We start from the raw sequence: 24,396 nt of genomic DNA on the forward strand, positions 1-24,396 counted from the left end.
GGCTCTCACCTAGAATAGCCCTGTAACAACTCCTGCCTTCCACACTTGTCCCACTGCAGTCTGTGGGGTAACACAGCCAGAGTTACTCTTTTTGTAAGAGAATGCTATGTATTGGGTTAGCCAAAATGTTTGTTCGGGTTTTCCCATAACATTGTACAGAAAACCCAAACGAAGTTTTTGGCCAACCCAGTAAAACTCATAAACTGTAAAGTTCATCTCATGAAAATGGGGGACACGAGGACACTAGCTTTGACGTCATCCAAATAATTTCCAGGCTGACCTAGAAAGCTTGCTCTGCTATTTCACTCTTTTTTGTTTGTAACCTCCAAAGATGATGTGTGTGTTTGTGTGTTTCTGATTTGGAGTGCAAATAGCTGCACTCATAAACTTCTGAAATTGTGTTTCTAGGAAAATTTAACATGGCAGAGGAAAATGGATGCTTTTCTGGAAATATATAAAAGTTTTTCAAATTACCTGACACAAAGCAGATATCCTTAAAATACTGATAATCAAGAAGCAAGGTTATTAAAAAATTACCTCTGCAGAAGTTTCCACAGACTCATAATATACATTCTGCCAGATTTCAAGGAACAGGTAATTCCTGTTATTTAAAGTTTCAGAATGTAGGACACAAAAAGGAGGCAAAAATAAGGAGACGTTCTGATTCATTGTTCAAAATTTTTACATCCTTGCTGCCCAAACCTGGAGAGGGGCCATTCTCTGGCCTGAGACAAAGCAAAAGCAAACCACCCAAGGCCATTCTCACAGTTACAAAATCCATTCTGAAACATTGGTAAATTAAGTCCAACATTATATTGAAGAGTAATGCATTCTTGTATTTGCATGGATCTTTTATTGGTGGAAAGAAAAAAGCATACCTTGAAGATACATTTGATACAATTCAAAGTTTTTTTAATGTAGGTAATATAGAGAAGGAAATTGTTAACTTGCTATAAGGTACTTAGAGAGCTATCAGAATCAGTGTTAATGATGAAACATTGGAGCACAGTAACATCCTCCCATAATGCTGGGTGGGGTAAGTTTCATTTGGGTAAAATGTGGGGTTGTGAGCTTGACCAAATAACAGGCAAATTCAGAGGGTTGGGAAGTAGTCATCAATTGCATATACTGGAATTCATATTATTGCTTGATTTTTCTATATTCTCAGAGTCTGGAACAAGTCAGAAATATCAGCTGCCACTTGAATTCTTCAGTATTGTTCTCTGGGGCTTAGCAAATGAGATAGAAATATTGAGAATGGAAGCAACAGAATGTTACTTACAAGGTATAAGATTATCTACCTAGAAAATATAAACCAGAAGCTGAAAAACTTGCACTGCTACAAGAGTTCAGTGAGGTGACAGTTCAAAATAAACATGAAAAAATTGTTAATTTACTCAATAATTTACTAATTCATTTGTACCACACATGTACATGTACATACACAAATCAAAAAATGCAGTGGGTATAAACTTGGCGGGTATAAATTTAACAAGATTATGCAAGATACATATGAATAAAACTAACATTTCTTGAAGGACAAGAGAGGAGATAGGAGTAATGAGAAAGTAGACAATATTATTAGATGAGAATACTCAATATTGTACAGGTGACTGCCTTTTTTCCCCCTATAAATTCAGTGCAATATGAATAATAATAGGTTTTTAAAAAGAACTTGTCCAGTTGATATTAAAGATTTGGAAAAGTAAGATTCACAAGAATAGTAAATAAATGTGAATTTCCTGGCAGTCTAGTGATTAGGACTCTCGGCTCTCACTGTTGGGGGCCTGGGTTCAGTCCCTGGTCTGGAAACTAAGATCCCACAAATTGTACAGCACAGTCACATAAGTAAAAATTGTAAGTGTCCTTCAGGGTGGTGGAATAATAAACTTCTGAAAAAGAATTATGATGGGAAAGTTGGTGTGCTTTAGAACATATAATAAAGCTACAATACATGAAGTATGGTATTGAATAGATTTGTGTGTGGTATTAAGTGAATAGATCATTGGAACAAAATTTACAACTAGATAAAAAGTTTTAATAATACATGCTATAGACAGCATTTATGTCAGGAAAAGGATAGACTTTTAGTTCAAATTATTACCCATATGATGGTGAAAGATATTTAAAGTGTTATTTAAGATTTTACTTATTGAGACAAAATTATAATTACAAACAAAGATATCTTAGGAGATTATTTTATTTTATTTTTTTAGGAGATTATTTTAATGGTTCAGATAAGGAATGCAAAACAAATCCAAAAGTCGTATAGGAAAAGTTGGTAGATCTGTTACATAAAAAGTTCAAAACTTAGCACCAAAAAGATTACAGGTTAAAAGATGATAGAATGAGAAAAAGTAATTAAAACTTATATGAAATATTAAAGAATAATATTCCTTTGATGTTGTTCAGTCACTAAGTCCTGTCTGACTCTGCAACCCTATGGACTGCAGCATGCCAGGCTTCCCTGTCCTTCACTATCTCCCGGAGTTTGCTCAAATTCATGTCCATTGAGTTGTAGATGGTGTCTAACCATCTCATCCTCTGCTGCCTACTTCTTTTACTCAGTCATTCACAGCATCAGGGTCTTTTCCAGTGTGTCAGCTCTTTGCATCAAATGGCCAAAGTATTGGAGCTTCGGCTTCAGCATCAGTCCTTCCAGTGAATATTCAGGGTTGATTTCCTTTAGGATTGACTGATTTGATCCCCTTACAGTCCAAGGGACTCTCAAGAGTCTTCTCCAGCACTGCAGTTTGAAACCATCAGTTCTTTGGCACTCAGCTTTCTTTATGGTCCACCTCTCACATCTGTACATCACTACGGGAAAAACTAGTTTTGACCATACGGACCTTTGTTGGCAAAGTGATGTCTTTGCTTTTTAATATGCTGTCTAAGTTTGTCATAGCTATCCTTCCAAGGAGCAAGCATCTTTTAATTTCATGGCTGCAGTCACCATCTGCAGTGATTTTGGAGACCAAGAAAATAAAAACTCACTGCTTCTACTTTTCCCTTCTATTTGCCATGAAATGATGGGACTGGATGCCATGATCTTCATTTTTTGAATGTTGAGGTTTAAGCCAACTTTTTCACTCCTCTTTCATCCTCAAGAGGCTCTTTAGTTCCTCTTCACTTCCTACCATTAGAGTGATGTCACCTGCCTATCTAAGATTGTTAATATTTCTCCCAGCAGTCTTGATTCCAGCTTGTGATTCCTCCAGCCTGGCATTTCGCATGATAAACTCTCCATATAAGTTAAATAAACAAGGTGAAAATATACAGCTGTGTCGTACTCTTTTCCCAATTTTGAACCAGTCAGTTGTTCGATGTAAGGTTCTTCTGTTGCTTCTTGATCCCCCATACAGGTTTCTCAGGAGACAGATAAGGTGGTCTGATATTCCCATTTCTTTAAGAATTTTCCAGTTTGTTGTGATTCACACAGTCAGAGGCTTTTGGGTAGTCAGTGAGACAGGTAGATATTTTTCTGGAATTCCCTTGTTTTCTCTATGATCCAACAAATATTGGCTATTTGATATCTGATTCCTCTGCCTTTTCTAAACCCAACTTGTACATCTAGAAGTTCTCGGTTCGTGTACTGTTGAAACCTAGCTTGAAGGTTTTTGAGCATAGCCTTACCAGCATGTGAAATGAGTGCAAGTTGTACAGTGATTTGAACATTCTTCGGCACTGCCCTGCTTTGGGATTGGAATGAAAAATTGACCTTTGCCAGTCCTGTGGCCACTGCTGAATTTTCCAAATTTGCTGACATACTGAGTGCAACACTTTAACAGCATCATCTTTTCGGATTTGAAATAGCTGGAATTCCATCACCTCTACTAGCTTTGATTTTAGTAATACTTCCAAAGGCCCTCTTGACTTCACCCTACAGGAAGTTTGGCTCTAGGTGAGTGACCACACCATTGTGATTATCCAGGTCATTAAGCTTTTTTGTATAGTTTTGTGTATTCTTGCCACCTCTTAATACCTTCTGCCTCTGTTAGGTCCTTACTGTTAATGTCCTTTATCATGCCCACCCTTGCATGAAATGTTCCCTTGATATCTCCAGTTTTTTTTTTTTCCAGTTTTCTTGAAGAGACCTCTAGTCTCCCATTCTATTGTCTTCCTCTACTTCTTTGCATCGTTCATTTAAGAAGTCCTTATTATCTCTCCTTGCGCTTCTCTGGAACTCTGCATTCAGTTGGGTATATCTTTCCCTTTCTCCCTTGCTTTTCGCTTCTCTTCTTTCCTCAGATGTTTGTAAAGCCTCCTCAGACAACCACTTGGCCTTCTTGCATTCCTTTTTCTTTGGGATGGTTTTGGTCACTGCCCCCTGTACAATGTTATGAACCTCCATCCACAGTTCTTCAGGCACTCTGTCTCCCAGATCTGATCCCTTGAGTCAGTTCATCACCTCCACTGTATAATCATAAGGGATTTGATTTAGGCCATACCTGGATGGCCTAGTGGTTTTCCCTATTTTCTTCAATTTAAACCTGAATTTTGCACTAAGGAGCTGATGATCTGAGCCACAAGACAGTTCCAGGTCTTCTTTTTGACTGTATAGGGCTTCTTCATCTCTGGCTGCAAAGAATATAGCCAATCTGATTTCGGTATTGACCCTCTGGTGATGTCCATGTGTTGACTCATCTCTTGTGTTGTTGGAAGAAGGTGTTTGCTATGACCAGTGTGTTCTCTTGGAAAAACTCTGTTAGCCTTTGCCCTGCTTCATTTTGTACTCCAAGACCAAACTTACCTGTTACTCCAGGTATCTCTTGACTTTTCTGCTTTTGCATTCCAGTCCCCTATGATGAAAAGGACATCTTTTTTTGATGTTAGTTCTAGGAGGTCTTGTACGTCTTCATAGAACCAGTAAACTTCAGTTTCTTCGGCATCAGTGGTTGGGGCATAGACTTGGATTACTGTGATGTGAATGTACTTCTGTTCCTAGTACAAATCAGTAAGATAGAATAGAAATAGGACAAAATACATATGGCATCACTTTCGGTGGGCTAAAGACTAAACATGAAGAGGACTCATGTAGACTCATGAACACACTGAGTGCCGCTGATGTGATTTGGGCAAAGATGGAAGTTGGTGGCAGTGAAGCCCCAGAGGCAGGAGCAGAAGTGGCGTCTCATCTCCATGGAGTGTTCTTTTTGCCTCGGGCCCCACAACAGGGAAGGGCTGTGCTGCTGCCAGTGACTCTTAGAAGGTAGGGTCTTGCCAGATGAGAAAAAACTTTTGTTCTGTGCTGGGCCATTGACTTTCATAGTCAGGGATCATATCACCATTCAGGAAGAACTTGAATACTCCTCTTAATGCTTGCATTTGAGGGAATGTTTACAAACATTGGGCAGCAGGGTAATCATGCTCTTCTGGAGAATAAAGAACTGTTATGGGACAATATGTCTGACTTCAACTTTTTGGCAACTGTGAAAATCCATCTTGGAAATATGTACAGGCCATTTATAAAAGAAATACCAAGTTTTCAATAAACATTTGTGAAATGGTCGGCCTATCCAGTAATAAGAAATGTATGAAACTAATAATACAATTCATTTTCACTCATTAAAATTGGCAAAAATTAAAAAGATTTATAGCAACCAGTGTTGGTGAGGATATATTGTTGGTGAGAAGTGTAAACTAGTATAGTTTTTTAAATTTGTCATTATTGATGTTTTTATTTGTAGGAGCACTTTAAAAATATTTAGTGTTTATTTATTTGACTGTGCCAGGTCTTAGTTGCTGCACGTGGATCTTCAATTTTTGTTGCAGCATGCGAGTTCTTTTCATTGCAGCCTGAAGGATCATTACTTGCAGTATTTGAACTCTTAATTTGCGGCATGTGGGAACTAGTTCCCTGAGCAGGGATCAAACCTGGACCCCCTGCATTGGGAGCTCAGAGTCTTAGCCCCTGGAGCACCAGGGAATTTCCACTGCTACATTCTTTAAAAAGGACAGTTTGATTACATCTATCAAGATTTAAAACATCTCAGCCTTTGGCCCAGAATTCCATATCTGGGAATCTATCATAATGAGGTATTTGCTCATGTTCACGAAGATCTGTGTAGAAGGAAGTTTATTCCAGCATTGCTTAGTATAGCAACATTGTAGAATACCTAAATGTTAGTCAGAAGGGGTTCATTAAGTAGGTTTTCTGGTACATGTATTCTTTTATGAAGTAAAACTGTAAGCCACCTTTGATTCAGCCATGGTTAAAATTAAAGATGAAAATATTGGTCCCAAAGGTATTTTATGGGAATCCCTGAGAGGTAATAATTTCTTTGACTTAAAGTACTTTGAGAATTCACAATGCAGTATTGGTTGTTACCTTAGCAAAAGGAATGAAAAGGATTGTTGAACAAGCTTCTTGTCTGTGTTAGCATTGACTCTATTAGAATTACAAGTTTATTTTCTCAAACAAGTTTATGGGGGAAAGCCAAGACCAGCAACTGAATTCGTGCAACTTACATAATAGTGAAATTATACATTAAAGTTTGTCACTATCAGGCTGGTATATCCATTGCAATCTATATTCCTATAGTAAATACTTCCTATAAAATATAATTTCCTATTATAAGGATACAGTGAGTAATATGTTTCCTACAACAAACATATAAAAAGACTTAGCAGAAATCATAATTTTAAGTAGTGTACTCCAGAAGAGTTAAAAATCAACCCTTTAAAAATAATGTGTGTTGATGTCAAGACTATCACAGAAGGAGCTGCAATTAACCAGGAATGCATTTAATGATGGCAAGATACAGATTATAGGTCAAATTTAAAGAAAACCTTTATTCCTTTCAAATTATCTTGTCTTAGTAACTTTGTGATTTGTAAATCATCTTCAGCCTTCTCCAAAGTGTAAAAAATACAACAAAACCCATTAGTCTTTGGTTTGTGTTCTCAAGAACAGTATTCCAATAATCTTTTGTCTCAGAAGTTTCTCATCAACTGCTATTATGACTCATGGCCTATTTTTTTAAAACTTTTATTGGCCTTTTCAAAGGACCAGTTTTTGGCTTTGTTGAGTCTCTATTGTGCTTTTTATTTCATTGATTTTTTACCTTCATTATTTCCTTTCTTCTACTTTCTTTGGATTTATTCTGCTAATTTTTACCAAGTACTTGTTAATTTTCTTTTAGCTTTTCTTCTTTCTAATACTAACATTGGAAGCCAAGCATTTCTCACTTGGGACTTTTATAACAGAATCAAGCAAATTTTAATTTATTTAGGTATAATCTACCAGTAAAATTCACAAATCTCAAGTGCTCAGTTTGATGAGTTTTGATTATTTTATACACCTATGTATCCATCAGCCCAAGCAAAATATAGAACATTTCCATCACCTCAGAAAATTCTCTCATGCTTCTACAACATGTATAGTCTTTCAGCATCTGAATTCTAATTAGGATGTTTATGAGATTCAGTAGTTTCTTTTATTGCTAGATACCATTACACTGTAACATTAATACCATGTTTTGTTTATGCATTCACCGGTTGATGTACATTTGGATTATTTCTACTTTTTGGCTGTTAAGAATAAATCTGCTATGAACATCAGTATTCAAGTCTGTGTAGATGTATGTTTTAGTTTCTCTTGAGTAAATTTCCGAGGAATGGAATGTTAGCTTCTATGGTAAGTCTGTGTTCCACTTTTTAAGAAACTACTAAACTGTTTTCCAAAGTGGCTCTCAATTTTATATTCCCATCAACAATGTATGGGGCGGTTCTGGTTTCTCCACATCTTTTCTAACACTTGGTATGATCTGTTTTTTATTACAGCAATTTTAGTGGATATGCAGTAGTATCTCAATGTAGTTTTAATTTGCATTTTCCTAATGAATAATGATGTTGAGCATCTTTTCATGTGATTACTAGCCATTCATATTTCTTTGGTGAAATGTGTATTCAAATATTTTGCCCACTTTTTGATTGGATTGTTTTATTACTGAACTGTAAGAGTTCTTTGTATAGTCTCGATACAAATCTCTTATCAAATACATGATATGCAAATATTTTCTCCATTTCTGTGGCTTGTCTTTTATCAGTGGTATCTTTTGAAGTGCAGTTTTTTATTTTGGTGAAGTCTAATTTATTTTTTAATTTTATGGATTATGCTATTGGTGCCATATCTAAAAATTATTGCCTACCCCAAGCTCACAAAGACTTTTTCTCCTATGTTTTCTTCTCGAAGTTTTATAGTTTTAGCTCTTACATTTAAGTCTGATCTGTTTTGAGTTAATCTTTTTATGGTATGAAGTAAAGATCTAAGTTTACTTTTTTTCCTATATGGGTATCCAAGTGTCCTAAGCCATTTGTTGAAAAGACTATCCTTTTTCTAGTGAATTGTCTTGGTACCTATATTGAAAAGCAGTTGACATACGTGTAAAGGTTGATTTCTTGAATTCTTTTCCATTGATCTGTATGACACACTGTCTTGATTACTGTGTCTTTACATCACCTCATGGGAAATAGATGGGGAAACAGTGGAAACAATGTCAGACTTTATTTTTTTGGGCTCCAAAATCACTGCAGATGGTGACTGCAGCCATGAAATTAAAAGACGCTTACTCCTTGGAAGGAAAGTTATGACCAACCTAGATAGCATATTAAAAAGCAGAGACACTACTTTGCCAACAAAGGTCCGTCTGGTCAAGGCTATGGTTTTTCCACTAGTCATGTATGGATGTGAGAGTTGGACTGTGAAGAAAGCTGAGTGCCGAAAAATTAATGCTTTTGAACGGTGGTGTTGGAGACAGTCCATCCTAAAGGAGATCAGTCCTGGGTGTTCATTGGAAAGACACATGCTGAAGCTGAAACTCCAGTACTTTGGCCACCTCATGCTCAGAGTTGACTCATTGGAAAAGACCCTGATGCTGGGAGGGATTGGGGGCAGGAGGAGAAGGGGCCGGCAGAGGATGAGATGGCTGGATGGCATCACCAACTCGATGGGCATGAGTTTGAGTAAACTCCGGCAGTTGGTGATGGACAGGGAGGCCTGGTGTGCTGTGATTCACGGGGTCGCAAAGAGTCGGACAAGACTGAGTGACTGAACTGAGCTGAACTGAACAGTAAGTTTTTATTTTTTTTATTTTTACTTTTTTAGACAAAAGCCATTTAATTGACAGTATACAACTTTCCAAAATATATTTTTGTAAGAAAATGGCAATAAGTAATAATTTTTACAAACAGGTTTCTTAGTAAATTCCAGTGTACTTTAGACTCCTGTCCACTAAGACACAGCTCCCCCAGTCTCCTGAGCAAACTCTTTGAACATTCACTAATTTTTTAAAAAAGATGTGGAGCAAATAGTAATCCCCTCCTGTGACTCAGGGTAGGGTTTTCACCAAAGTTGAGTTAATCAGCTAATGACAATGATGAAAACCATTGCTTTACTTTCGCCCCCTCTGCCTTCCCATCTTGTTCCCTTTGATCCTTAGTCCTATATGTAGAAACTATTCAAAACTATTCTTGGCAGAACACAATTGTTCATTTAAGTCTTAGACCTAAATAAGCCACAGACCAGTAAGGTTCCTGTTTTTGTCTTCATGCTTTCCCTACCCTTGCTGCAGATCTGTCCTTGATATCACTCTGCTGCCTGCCCTTAATTAGCAGGCCTTAATTTGTTGGTTTCTTCCTGAGGCACACAGCACTGGACAGTTTTCCAGTCCAGGTTTTAAGCCTGTTTTCTGTCACTAAATATGTGAGTTTCACCAGGTCACTTTATGGGCTTCAGACTCTTCTGTTAAAAAAATAAAGATTGGACTGGGTTCTAAAACCCCTCTTCCCAACCAGGTTGCATATTGACTACAACCCTTATTGTTATATGCTGGGACTTTACAGGGAGGGGATGAGGACCATATTTACAAAATAAAAACGCCCAGTCTGCAAGACAAATACTTCATCATCAGCCTATCTCATATTCATTTTTCATTAAAGAAAAACAAAAGCTTGTTATTTCTAGTAAAATAGACATTTACATTCCTATTTAGAGGGAAAAAAGCCTTCTCTCTTAACAAAGGTTTTTTCGAAGTATAGTCACTCAAAGCAGTGCAGGGTGGATTAACATGTGGCTGTTGTATTTACATTATCAAAAAATACGTATATGTGTATCAGCTGGAACTGGTTTTTCAAAGTTACTCCAGTATATTGTCAAAAAGATAAAAGCTCAAGAAGTGATTTAAATAAACTTTGTGCTAGCTTTCCTTATCAAGAAGGGAAAGAACAGTCTTGCATCTAGACTAAACCCGTATCTTGTCCTATGACGCAAAAGAATATTCTGTGCCCCCTTCATAAGCATTGCTGTGTTTGTGCCCCCTGACATGACAGTGTGCTTCCCCCTGGATTTCGTCCAGTCATCAGATTCATGGTTTCTGGCCTTTTATGAAGTTTAGGGAAACCAGTGTGCCACCGAAATAAAAGAGTTTATAATCTCTGGCACAACTTGTTTCAAGTCAATGCTGAATTCTCAGCTTTCTTCTCTCTTCTCAGCCCCAGAATCTGAATTAACCAGATAGCATCAGAGACCAGCAAAGATGTGGGAAGAAGATGACCACTACAGATGCATGGTGATATGGTCTTTGACATAGGTGGCAAGAGCAAGCCAGGGCAAGTTGCCCAGAAGGCTAGAACAATACGGTTCAGATGCACTCAAAGAAGGAGCCTCTGAGCCAGCCCAGAGCTTGTCAAGGCTGACTCTGGACAGAGCCACAGTCATTCCTCTTGACCAAGCCTCGGTTTTACTCTCTGGTCCTTGCCAGTCACCTTCTCGCTCCCCAAGAGGCCTGTGGGTTATGGCCTTTGATTGGTTTCCAGAATGTATTTGCTGTCTCTGTCTAAACCTGGCTGGTGAAATGAGACCCAGAATCAGCAAAGGAGTAATCCAGGCTGGCCTGTCCCACGGTGGCCATGATAGAAACCCACTGGGTAGAAAGAACCAAATGTTGAGTAGGAAAGAAGCAAACAGATCTTTTCCCAGTGAGACAGCATTTTCTTCTGCTGCTGCTGCTGCTAAGTCACTTCAGTCATGTCCGACTCTGTGTGATCCCATAGACGGCAGCCCACCAGGCTCCCCCATCCCTGGGATTCTCCAGGCAAGAACACTGGAGTGGGTTGCCATTTCCTTTTCCATGAACAGTAAGTTTTTAGATCGAGTAATAGAAGTCCTCCATATTTTACAACATGGTAAAGCAACTATACTCCAATAAAAATTTAAAAATAAAAACCCTCCAACTTTGTTCTTCTTTTTTTCAAATTGGCTTTGACTATTCTAAGTCCTTCAAATTTCCATATAAATTTTAGGTTCAACTTGTCAGTTTCTCCAGAAAAGCTTGCTGTAACTTTGATAGGGATCACATTAAGTTTATAGATCTTGCCTAGAGGGAATTACTATCCTGACGATATTCGTTCTTCCAATTCATAGATATGGATTTCTCTCCATTCATTTAAATTATCTTTACTTTCTCTCCATCATGTTTTTTAGTTTTCACTGTACTAGCGCAAGCAGTCTTGCACTTCTTTTGTTAAATGTATTCCTACTTAGTTGTTTTTGATGCTTATGAATATAATTGTTCTGATTTCATTTTGGGGTTGTTGCTCACATGTAAAAATTAGTTAATTTTCTTTCTTTGTTTTGCAGTTGATACAGTTTATTTTTTTCTTCCAGTTTTATTGAGATAATAACTGCTATAACAGCACTGTGTAAGTTTAAGATATACAGCATAATGATTTGACTTGCACATATCTTGAAGTGATTACCACAATAAGTTCGGTGACTATCCATCATCTCATATAGATACAAAATTAAAGACATAGAAAAATGTCTTCTTCCTTTTGATGACAAGTCTAAGGGTTTGTTCTCTTAACCTTCATATATAATACACAGGAGTGTTAATTATTACTTATGTTGGATATTGCCTCCCTAGTACTTACTCAGAACTGGAAGTTTATACCTTTTGACTGGTTTCATCCAATCCCCCTCCCCTCAACCCCTACCTTTTGTGGCCAGAAATCTGATCTTGCTTTTTTTTAAAAGTTTGTTTCTGAAATATAATTGACCTACAGTGGTATGTTAGTTCCTGTGACACAACATAGTAATTTTTTCAAAATTTATTTTTTTTAATTTTTTTTTTGGCTATTCAAAATTATTTAATTACAAGGCTGGATAACTAGAAAAGAATTTTCCTTTCAAAATAGTTTCATAGGTAGAAAGTAATACACTGGTTAACAGGTTATGATTCTACAGCAGTGTCATGGTCAAACAGAAATGCCTTGACTCTTATGAATGCATTATCTAGACTCGATGCTGGTTCAGAATCTATGTACAAATCAATGTAAGAATATAATTCATCTTGAACTTTCTTCCCACATCCATAAAATGGAGATTTTCCCAATCACCAAATTTTTCATATGGCAGACAAGTAAATCTCGCAGCACTAGTCAGAAATGTTTCCACCTTCGAAATGTCACAGCACACCGACTTCTTTCAACAGGCAGACAGCAACCCCTCAATCTGCACATTAGTTTTGTCTCAGCAAAATTTATTTTTAATTGGAGGATAGTTTTCAACATTGTGTTGGTTTTTGCCGTATAGCAATGTCAATCAGCCTTGGTATACACAGGTCCCCTCCTTCTCGAACCTCCCTCCCTCCACCCCCATCACAATCCCCTAGGTTGTCACCGAGCACCTGGTTGAATTCCCTTTGTTATACAGCAACTTCCTTCCCACTAGCTGCCCATTTTTCATACGGTGATATTTCTATACATTTCAAAATGATCACCGTGAAAAGTCTAGTTATGATACGTTGTCATACTGAGATATTACATAGTTGTTGACTGTATTCCCCTCATTTTACATTCCATACCAGTTATTTATTTTGCAGATAACTTTGTACCTCTTAATCTCTCTCACCTATTTCTCCATCTGCCCCTCTCCCTTCTGGCAGCCACTTGTTTGTTCTCTGTGTCTGTAACTGTTTTTGTTTTATTATATGTTCCTTTGTTTTGTTTTTTTAGATTCCACATATAAGTCATACAGTATTTGTATTTCTCTGCCTAACTTATTTTATTTCGCATAATGCCCTCTAAATTCAACCATGTTGTCTAAAATGGCAAGGTTTCACTTTTTATGGCTGAGTAATTTTTCTTTGTGTATGTGTGTATGTATCACATCTTTCTGTCTTAGAAAACACATTCTTTTATTTTTTATTAAAACTAATTTTTCCTGGAGGATAGTTGATTTGCAATGTGTTAGTTTCAGCTGTTCAACAAAGTAAATCGGTTATATATATTCAATAATCCACTCTTTTGAAGGTTCTTTTCCCAAATAGGTCATTACAGAATATTGAGTAGAGTTCCCTGTGCTATTCAGTAGGTTTGTATTAGTTATCTATTTTATTTATAGTGGTGTATATATATCAATCCCAAGCTCCCATTTTATCCCTCACCACCGCCCCCCCCAACACTTTCCTCCTTGGTAACCATAAGTTTGTTTTCTACATATGTGACTCTATTTCTGTTTTGTACATAAGTTCATTTGTACCATTTTTTAGATTCCACATATAAGCAATATCATACGATATTTGTCTTTGTCTGACTTCACTCTGAATAACAGTCTCTGTGTCCAAGCAACCACATCTTATTTATCCATTATCTATTGATGGGCACTTAGATCACTTCCATATCTTGGCTATTGTAAATAATGCTGCAGTGAACATGAGGATGCATGTATCTTTTCTAGTTAGTGTGTTTGTTTTCTTCAGATAAATATGCAGAATAGAAATTGCTAGATTGCATGGTAGCTCTCGTTTCAATTTTTTGAGAAATCTCCATCTGTTTTCCATAGTGGCTGCACAAATTTACATTCCCATCAACAGTGCAGGAAGTTTCTCTTTTCTCCACATCCTTGCCAACACTTGTTACTTGTTGTCTTTTTGATGATAGCCATTCTGACAGGTGTGAGGTGGTATCTCACTGTGGTTTTGATTTGCATTTCCCTGATGATTAGTGATGTTAAGCATCTTTTCATGTGCCTGTTGGCCATCTGTGTGTCTTCTTTGGAAAAGTGTCTTTTCAACTCCTCTGCCCATTTTTTTAATCGGGTTATTTGATTTTCTAATTTTCACATGTTGCTCTTATATTCTGTGGCCATCATTTATTCTAATCTTTTTTGTATGAATTCCTTGGGATTTTCTACAAATAGGATCATATCATTTACAAATTAAGACAGTATTACATCTTCTTTCCCAGTTTGGTTACCTTTAACATTTTTTCTTCTTTTTCATGCTGGATAAAATATCTAGATCAGTGTTGAATAGAAGTGACAATAACAGACATCTTTGTTTTTGTTCCCGGTCTTAAGAGAGAAAGCAGTCCATCAAGTATGATGTGCAGTTCAGTTCAGCCGCTCAGTCGTATGCAGCTGTTTGTGACCCCATGGACTGCAGCATGCCTGGCCTCCCTGTCCATCACCAGCTCCCAGAGTTTACTCAAACTCATGTCCATTGAATTGGTGATGCCACCCAGCCATCTCAGTCTCTATCATCCCCTTCTCCTCCTGCCTTCAATCTTTCTCAGCATCAGGGTCTTTTCAAATGAGTCAGTTCTTCATATCAGGTGGCCAAAGTATTGGAGTTTCAGCTTCAGCATCAGTCCTTCCAATGAATATTCAGGGGTGATTTCCTTTAGGATGGACTGGTTGGATCTCCTTGCAGTCCAAGGGACTCTCAAGAGTCTTCTCCAACACCACAGTTCAAAAGCATCAATTCTTCGGCACTCAGTTTTCTTTATAGTCCAACTCTCACATCCATATATGACTACCGGAAAAACCATAGCTTTGACTAGACAGACCTTTGTTGGCAGAGTAATGTCTCTACTTTTTAATATGCTGTCTAGGTTGGTCATAGCTTTTCTTCCAAGGACCAAGCATCTTTTAATTTCATGGCTTCAGTCACTATCTGCAGTGATTTTGGAGCCCAAAAAAATAAAGTCTCTCACTGTTTCCACTGTTTCCCCATCTATTTGCCATGAAGTGATGGGACCAGATGCTATGATCTTAGTTTTCTGAATGTTGAGTTTTAAGTCAACTTTTTCACTCTCCTCTTTCACTTTCATTAAGAGGCTCTTTAGTTCTTCACTTTCTGCCATAAGGGTGGTGTCATCTGCATATCTGAGGTTATTGATATTTCTCCCAGCAATCTTCATTCCAGCTTGTGCTTCATCCAGCCCAGCGTTTCTCATGATGTACTCTGAATATAAGTTAAATAAGCAGGGTGACAATATACAGCCTTGACGTACTCCTTTCCCAATTTGGAACTGGTCTGTTGTTCCATGTCCAGTTCTAACTGTTGCTTCCTGACCTGCATACAGATTTCTCAAGAGGCAGATCAGGTGGTCTGGTATTCCCATCTCTTTCAGAATTTTCCAGTTTCTTGTGATCCACACAGTCAAAGGCTTTGGCACAGTCAATACAGCAGAAATTGATGTTTTTCTGGAATTCTCTTGCTTTTTCTATGATCCAACGAATGCTAGCTCTGGGTTTATTTAAATTGAGGAAATTCCTCTTGATTCCTTGTTTGTTGACAGTGTTTATCATGGATGCATGATCAATTTTGTGAAATGTTTTTTTCTGCATGTATTGAGATGAATGTGTGTCTCATCATTTATTCTTTTTAAACACAGTGTGTTACATTAATTTTTGGATGTTACATCAACCTTGTATTCCCAGGTTAAATCTCATGTGGTTATAGTGTGTGATCCTTTTTATATGTTGCTTAATTCAGTTGGTTTATATTTTGTTAAGGATTCTTGCATTTATGTTAATGAGAAATATTGATTTTTAGTTTTCTTCTGATGGCTTTGTTTGGTACATACCAAGCAATGATAATGCTAGCCTCTTAGAATTAATTGGTCAATGTTCTCAGCTCCTCTGTTTTCTGAAAGAATTTGTGAAGGATTGTTAATCCTTCTTTAAATATTCAATAGAATATTGATTTGAAATATTGTTTTCTCGCATAGATATTTAGAGCTATAAATTTCCCTTTCAGCATTGTTTTCTCTGTATCCCATCCTATTTTTAATATTAAACTTTTTACTATGAGATATTTATGAATTCACATTCTGTTCTAAGAAATCATACAGAGAAATAACCAGATACCCTTTATCCAGTGTCCTCTGATGGTGCATGCGTGCATGCCAAATCACTTCAGTCGTGTCTGACTCCTTGCGACCATATGGACTGTAGGACTGTAGCCCGCCAGGCTCTTCTATCCATGGGATTTCCCAGGCAAGAATTCTGGAGTGGGTTGCTATGCCCTCCTCCAGGGGATCTTCCCATCCCAGAGATCAAACCCCGTTAGGTCTACCTGCATTGGCAGGCGGGTTCTTTACCACCAATGCCACCTGGGAAGTCCGTCCCCTGATGGCAAAATCTTACAAAGCTATAGTACCATGTCACAACCAAAATATGGACATTGATACAGTCAAGATACTGGATTTCTCCATCACCAAAGATCTCTCATATTGCCCTCATCCAGTCATACCTGCTTTTTTCCTGTTCTCCCTCAATTCTTAAGCCCTGGTGACCACTAGTGTGTTCTCCATTTTCATAATTTTTTCATTTCAAGTATGTTATATCAATGGAGTCATACCTTAGAGTACTGGCTTTTTTTTAAAACCTGTTTAGTTCTCTGGAGATTCATCCGAGTTGTATGTATCAATAGTTCAGTAGTTCACTCCTTTTTATTACTGAATAGTATTTCGTGGTATGGATGTACCATAGTTTAACTGTTCACCCGCTGAAGGACATTGGTTGTTTCTGGTTATTGCCTATTCCAATTAAGGCTGCTGTTTAAAAAAAAAAGGCTGCTGTAAACATTCATATACAGGTCTTTGTGTGAACTTAAGTTTTTAGTCCTCTGGAATAAATGCCTAGGAGTGCAATTGCTGAATCATGTGGTAGTAGCGTGTTTAGTTTTTCAAAAACCTGCCAAACTCTTTTCTAGAATGGTTATACTTTTTTACTTTCCCATCAGTCATGTAGTCAGTTTTTGCATATCCTCACCAGCATTTGATGTTGTCCCTGTTTTTTATTTTAGCCATTTTGGTAAGTGTTATAATGATATCTCATTGTTGTTTTAATTTGTATCTCTTATGGTAGTGATATTGAACATCTGTTCATGGGCTTATTTGCCATCTGTATATCCTCTTTGGTGAAATGTCTGCTCATGTTTTTTCTTCATTTTGTAATTGGATTATTTACTTTTCTACAGTTAAGTTAGAAATACTAATCCTTTGTCAGATGTGTGCTTTGCAAATATTTTCTCCCAGTCTGTAGCTTGACTTTTCATCCTCTAGTTAAAGTTTTTCACAGAGAAAAATTTTACATATTGACAAAATTCAACTTACCCATTTTTCCTTGTATGGTGATTTTAGTGTTAAGTCTATGAACACTATGTGACCCTAAGTCCTAAAGATTTTCTGTTTTTTTTCCTGAAAGTTTTATAGTTTCATGTTTTATATTTAAGTCCATGATCCATTTTGAGTTAATTTTTGTATTAATATAAGAATGAGGTTTAGGTTGAGGTTCATATTTTTGCTTATCAGTGTTCAGTTGATCAAACAGCATTTGATGAAAAGGCTCTCCTACCTCCATTGAATTACTTTTTGCACCTTTGTCAAAAATCATTTGGGCATATTTGTGTGGGTGTGTTTCTGAGTTCTCTATTTTGTTTATTGACCTATGTCTGTTGTGTTAGTTGCTCAGTCATGTCTGACTCTTTGCTACCCCATGGACTGTAGCCCACCAGGCTCCTCTGTCCATGAGATTTCCCAGACAAGAATACTGGAATGGGTTGCCATTTCCTCCTCCAGGGGATCTTCCTGACCCAGAGATCAAACCAGGGTCTCCCATATTCCAAGCAGATTCTTTACCGTTTGAGCCACCAGGGATTCCCTTAATCTATGTCTATCTCTGCAAATATCACACAATCTGGATTGCTGTAGCTATTCATTAAGTCATGAAGAAGGCAGACTGATTCATTTCACTGTATTCCTCTTTTCCAAAATTAGCTGTTACAGTTCCTTTTTCTTTCCATATAAATTCTAGAATAAACTTGGTTATATCTATAAAAAAATATTTCTAGGATTTTGATGGGAATTGGATTAAATCTGTACCTGAATTGGGGGAGAACTGACATCTTTTCTCGGTTAAATCTTCCAATCCGTGAACACAGAATGTCTCTCAGTTTATTTGTCTTTTCTTTCTTTCATCAGTGCTGTGTCATTTTCAGTATACAAGTCCTATATACGTTTTATTAGATTTACACCTAAGCATTTCAATTTTTTTGGACAGATGATAAATCGTATTGTCTTTTTAAGTTTTGGTGTCCATGTGTTTATTGCTAACATATAGAAATACAATTGATTTTATACGTTTGTTTTGTCTCCTACATCTTTGCTGGACTCATAAGTTCAACGAGTTCTTTTATAGATTGTTTTTACATAGATATTTATTCATCTGCAAATAGGGACAGTTTTATTTCTTCCTGTACAAACAAGTTGCCTTTTTTTCCTTTTTGTCTTGTTGCACTGACTAGGGCTTCTAGTACTGTGTTGAATAAGGTGATTAGATCAGGTGTCTTTGCCTTGTTCCTGTTCTTAGTGAGAAAGCAATCTTTCACCAGTAAGTTTTTTTTGTAGATTTTCTTTATCAAGTTGAAGAGGTTGCCTTCTATACCTAGGTTTCCGAAATTTTCTAATGAGAAATAGGTATTGACTTTTGTCAAATACTTTTTCTGCATAAAATGATATGGTTATGTGACTTCTCATGTTTAGTTTGTTGATGTGATGTTTGAATATTAAACTAGATTTGCATCTAGAGAATAAATGATTCTTTTTCTTTAAAAAATTATTATGGCAGAATACACATATCATACAATTTACCATTGTAGCCATCTAAAAGTGTATGACTAATTGTTGCTAAGAACATTTCCAGTGTTGTTCAGCCATCACCACTATCTAATTCCAGAACATTTCATCACCTCAAAAGGAAACCTCATTCTCATTAAGCAATCACTTCCATTCCCATTTCCTACAGTCCCTGGCAACCACTAATCTGCTTTTTGTTTCTATGGATTTGCCAACTCTGCATATTTCATATAAATGGAATTATACAATATGTGGCCTTTTGTGTCTGGTTTCTTTCACTTAGCATAATGTTTTCAAGGTTCATCCATGTCATAGCATGTGTCAGTACTTCATTCCTTTCTATGACTGAATAATATGCCATATTTTGTTTATTCATTCATCTGTTGATGGATATTTGAGTTGTTTCCATCTTTTGGCTATTGTGAAGAGTGGTGCTGTGAACTTTCATGTACAAGTTTTTGTTTGAACACCTGTTTTCAATTCTTTTGGGTATATACCTAGAAGTGGAATTACTGGGTCATATGGCAATTCAATATTTTAACTTTTTGAGGAGCTGCCAAACTCTTTTCCAAAGTGGCTACACCATTTTGCATTCCCAGCAGGAATATATGGGGAAGGGTTTAAGTTTCTTCACATCCTCATCAATACTTGTTATTTTATGTTTTGCTCTTGTTGTTATGGCCACCCTAATAGGTGTGAAGTGGTTTTGGTGAGACCCTAATGGTGTCTCATTGTGATTTTGATTTGCATTTCTTTATTGTTAATGATGTTGAGCATTTTGTCATATGCTTGTTAGCTGTGTTTATATCGTCTTTGGAAAAATGGCTGTTATAGTCCTTTGTTCATTTTTTTTTTTTTTTAATTTTTTTATTAGTTGGAGGCTAATTCTTCACCAACATTTCAGTGGGTTTTGTCATACATTGATATGAATCAGCCATAGATTTACACTTATTCCCCATCCCGATCCCCCCTCCCATCTCCCTCTCCACCCGATTCCTCTGGGTCTTCCCAGTGCACCAGGCCGGAGCACTTGTCTCATGCATCCCACCTGGGCTGGTGATCTGTTTCACCATAGATAGTATACATGCTGTTCTTTTGAAACATCCCACCCTCACCTTCTCCCACAGAGTTCAAAAGTCTGTTCTGTATTTCTGTGTCTCTTTTTCTGTTTTGCATATAGGGTTATCGTTACCATCTTTCTAAATTCCATATATATGTGTTAGTATGCTGTAATGTTCTTTATCTTTCTGGCTTACTTCACTCTGTATAAGGGGCTCCAGTTTCATCCATCTCATTAGGACTGGTTCAAATGAATTCTTTTTGACGGCTGAGTAAAATTCCATGGTGTATATGTACCACAGCTTCCTTATCCATTCATCTGCTGATGGGCATCTAGGTTGCTTCCATGTCCTGGCTATTATAAACAGTGCTGCGATGAACATTGGGGTGCATGTGTCTCTTTCAGATCTGGTTTCCTCAGTGTGTATGCCCAGAAGTGGTATTGCTGGGTCATATGGCAGTTCTATTTCCAGTTTTTTAAGGAATCTCCACACTGTTTTCCATAGTGCTTTGTTCATTTTTTAAGTGGGTCTTTTGTTGTTGAGTTATAGAAGGTTTTTAAATATAATCTAATTATAGAACTTACATAATTCTTTTTATACATTGCAAAGTATTGTTAGTGACTTTACATCTGTATTCACGAGAGATATTGGCAGTAGTTTTCATTTTTTTGTATTGTCTCTCTGGTTTTGGTCAGAGAAATACTAGTTTCATAACATGAAATGGGAAGTGTTCCCTGTTTTGTTTTCTGGAAAAGATTGTGTGTAGTTGATCTTAAGTCTTTTTTAAAAGTTTGGTATAATTCTCTAATGGAAGCCATCTGGAACTTGAGATTTCTTTTTGGGGATTTTTAAGATTAAAAATTCAATTTTTTAAAGAGTTATAGGACTATTAAAATTATGTATTTCATATAGGGTGCATTGTGGTAATTTGTGTTTTTTAAGGAATTGGTGCAGTTGCTCTTAGTTGTCAAGTTCTCGTGTATAGAAATACTTGTAATATTCCCTTATCATTCGAATTTCTATGTCTCCAGGGTCTGTAGTGATAGATAGTCCCTGTTTCATTCCTGATACTGGAAGTTTGTGTCCTCCCTTCCTTTCCCCTCTTTGGTTGATTTCTAGAACGCCAAAATGGTTCTTGTCAATTTTATTCACCTTTATGGTTGGTTTTCTGGGAAAGGATTTGTCTTCCACCTTCCCTTCTCTACTATAGTCTTTAAAAAAAAAAAAAAAAAGCTCTTTTCAGGTTGAAAAAGTTTCCATTTAATTGTAATTCTCTTAAGGGTTTTTATTTTGTTTTATTATATTATTATTAATTTTTGCCATGCTGTATGAACTGCCAGGGAATTTCCTTTTTTAAAAAGTTCTCTCTTCTATATCTGATGAAATGATCATATTTTTGCCTTTAGTCTATAAAATATCATATTACTAGATTTTCTCATATTGAACTCCTCTTGATGCATTCCTCAAAAAGTTCTACTTGGTCACAGCACATTACCTTTTTTTTCTTTTTGGCTACGTCATGTGTCTTGTCAGATTTTAGTTTTGTAACCTGAGTTCAAACCCATGCCGCCTGTAGTGGCAGTGTGGAGCCCTAACCACTGGACCACTGGGGAATTTCTGCACATTACTTTTTTTTTTAATGCATTGCTTAAATTTGATTTGTTCATGGAAGCAACCTAGATGCCCATCAGCAGACGAATGGATAAGGAAGCTGTGGTACATATACACCATGGAATATTACTCAGCCGTTAAAAAGAATTCATTTGAATCAGTTCTAATGAGATGGATGAAACTGGAGCCCATTATACAGAGTGAAGTAAGCCAGAAAGATAAAGATCATTACAGCATACTAACACATATATATGGAATTTAGAAAGATGGTAATGATAACCCTATATGCAAAACAGAAAAAGAGACACAGATGTACAGAACAGACTTTTGGACTCTGTGGGAGAAGGCGAGGGTGGGATGTTTCGAGAGAACAGCATGTATATTATCTATGGTGAAACAGACCACCGGCCCAGGTGGGATGCATGAAATAGGTGCTCGGGCCAGGTGCACTGGGAGGACCCAGGGGAATCGGGTGGGGGGGGAGGTGGGAGGGGGGATCGGGATGGGGAATACATGTAACTCCATGGCTGATTCATGTCAATGTATGACAAAACCCACTGCAATGTTGCGAAGTAATTAGCCTCCAACTAATAAAAATAATTGAAAAAAAATTTGATTTGTTACTATTTTATTCAGAAGATTTGCATGTGTATTAAGTGTTCTAAAATGTTACTTTATTTTACTGTTTTGCGGATTTGATATCAAGCTTATGTCACCTCATAAAATGGTCTGAGTAACTTTTCCATTTCTTCTGTTTTATGAAATGTGTTGTTTGTATTATTTGAAGTTTTGGTAAAACTGTATGGGCTTGGTATTTCTTATCATGGGAGATGTTTGATTGTCAGTTCAAGTTTTGGTAATTTACATTTTTCTTGAAATCTCACCATGTCCTCTTAGTTTTCAGATGTACTAGAATAAAGCTGTTCATTTGTGTATGTTAGTCGCTCAGTTGTGTCTGACTCTGTGTGACCCCATGGTCTGTAGCCTGCCAGGCTCTTCTGTCAATGGAATTCTCCAGGCAAGAACACTGGAATGGGTAGCCATTCCCTTCTCCAGGGGAATCTCCCTACCCAGGGATCAAACCCAGGTCTCCTGCATTGCAGGCAGATTCTTTACCATCTGAGCCATCAGGGAAGTTGTTCATAGTATTCCCATATGTTGTTAAAAATATCTACTATTACTGTTTGTTGTTTATTTTCTCATCTCTCTAGTAAGCAGACGTCCTAGAGATTTTTTTATGTAGTATTTTGTTACAGAACAACATTTTAGTTTTATTGTTGACTATTTTGTTTTCTATCATTAATTTCTGCTCTTACATGTATTTTTTTTCCTTTTTTTCTCCCCCTGGTTCCCTGACCAGGGACCAAACCTGTGCCCTCAGCAGTGAAAGTGCAGAGTCCTGGCCAGGAAGCAGGGAACTTATATTTTTATACTCACTTTTCTACTTTTGAGGGCTTTACTTTCTTCACCCCAGGGTCCTGAACTGAATATGGAACTCATTTATTCTCAGGCTTTTCTGTTTTATTCCACTTTTTTTTTCTTAAATCAAGCTCCTTCCCCAGGAGCAGCCACTGGAACTGTCTTGTTCCTTAAGGCTCAGGGTATTTATTTTTTATTGAAATATAGTTCACATATTGTCAACTCCTTCATTTGAACTCATAAACTCATTCATTTAAAGTGTGTGATTCGGTGGGTCCTAGTATATTCAAGAAGTTGTGTAACCAGCACCACTATCTCATTCCCAAACCTGAAGCCCCATACCCCATATCCATTAGGCAGTCATTTCATGCCCCAACCCCTGGCAACCACTAATCTACTTTCTGTTTCTATGGATTTGCCTGTTCTAGACTTTTAACATATATGGGATCATATCATATATGGCCTTTTATACTTGACTTTGATTTAGTATAATGTTTTCAAGATTTATCCATGCTGTAGCGTGTATCAGTACTTGTGTTAGTTTCCTAGGGCTGACATAACAAATTACCACAAAGTGGATCACTTAACTGAAATTTATTGTGTCATGATTACAGAGGCTAGAGGTCTGAGATGAGGGTGTCAGCAGGAATGGTTCCCCCAGGAGGCTGTGAAGGAGAAACTGTTCCAGGCTGCTTGCCACGCTTCTTGTAGTCAGCTGACAATTTCTGATCTTCCTTGACTTGTAGGAGGAAAGCATTTAATCTTTGTATGTCAAGTATTTGTTACCTAGGTGTTCTCAGTGCTACCTCTCCATTATAAAATTCCAATTTCACCTCTCATCTAGAGGTTTTAACCTCCACTGATAATTGGAATGTAAATACATAATTTCATTAGAGGTGGCAAAATGTTGATTTTCTAATTCTCTCATTCTTTTTGGCCAGTGGGGCCCCTTCACGGTGACTCCTGTGCTGTCCTGGTAGCATCCTTGCACGTTGTCATACAGAATAATTTACTACCCTAAAAATCCCCTTGCTCCACTACTCATTCCTCTTTTCCTCTGTCCCCTCCATCCCCTGGCAACCACTGATCTTTTTACACTCTCCATAGTTTTGCCTTTTCTAGAATGTCATAGTTGGAATAGTACAGTATATAACCTTTTCAGGTCAGCATCCTTCACTTCAGCAATATGTGTTTAAAGTTCCTCCATGTCTTCCTGGCTTGATAGATTATTTCTTTTTATCACTGAATAATATTCCATTGTATGAATGTAACACTTTGTTTATTCATTCATCTATTGAAGGATGTCTTGATTGTTTCCACATTTTGGCAATTATGAATAAAACTGCTGTGGATACTCATGTGCAGATGTTTTTTGTGTGAG

The sequence above is a fragment of the Cervus canadensis genome, chromosome X (assembly GCF_019320065.1).
Source record: "Cervus canadensis isolate Bull #8, Minnesota chromosome X, ASM1932006v1, whole genome shotgun sequence".
NCBI lineage: Eukaryota > Metazoa > Chordata > Mammalia > Artiodactyla > Cervidae > Cervus > Cervus canadensis.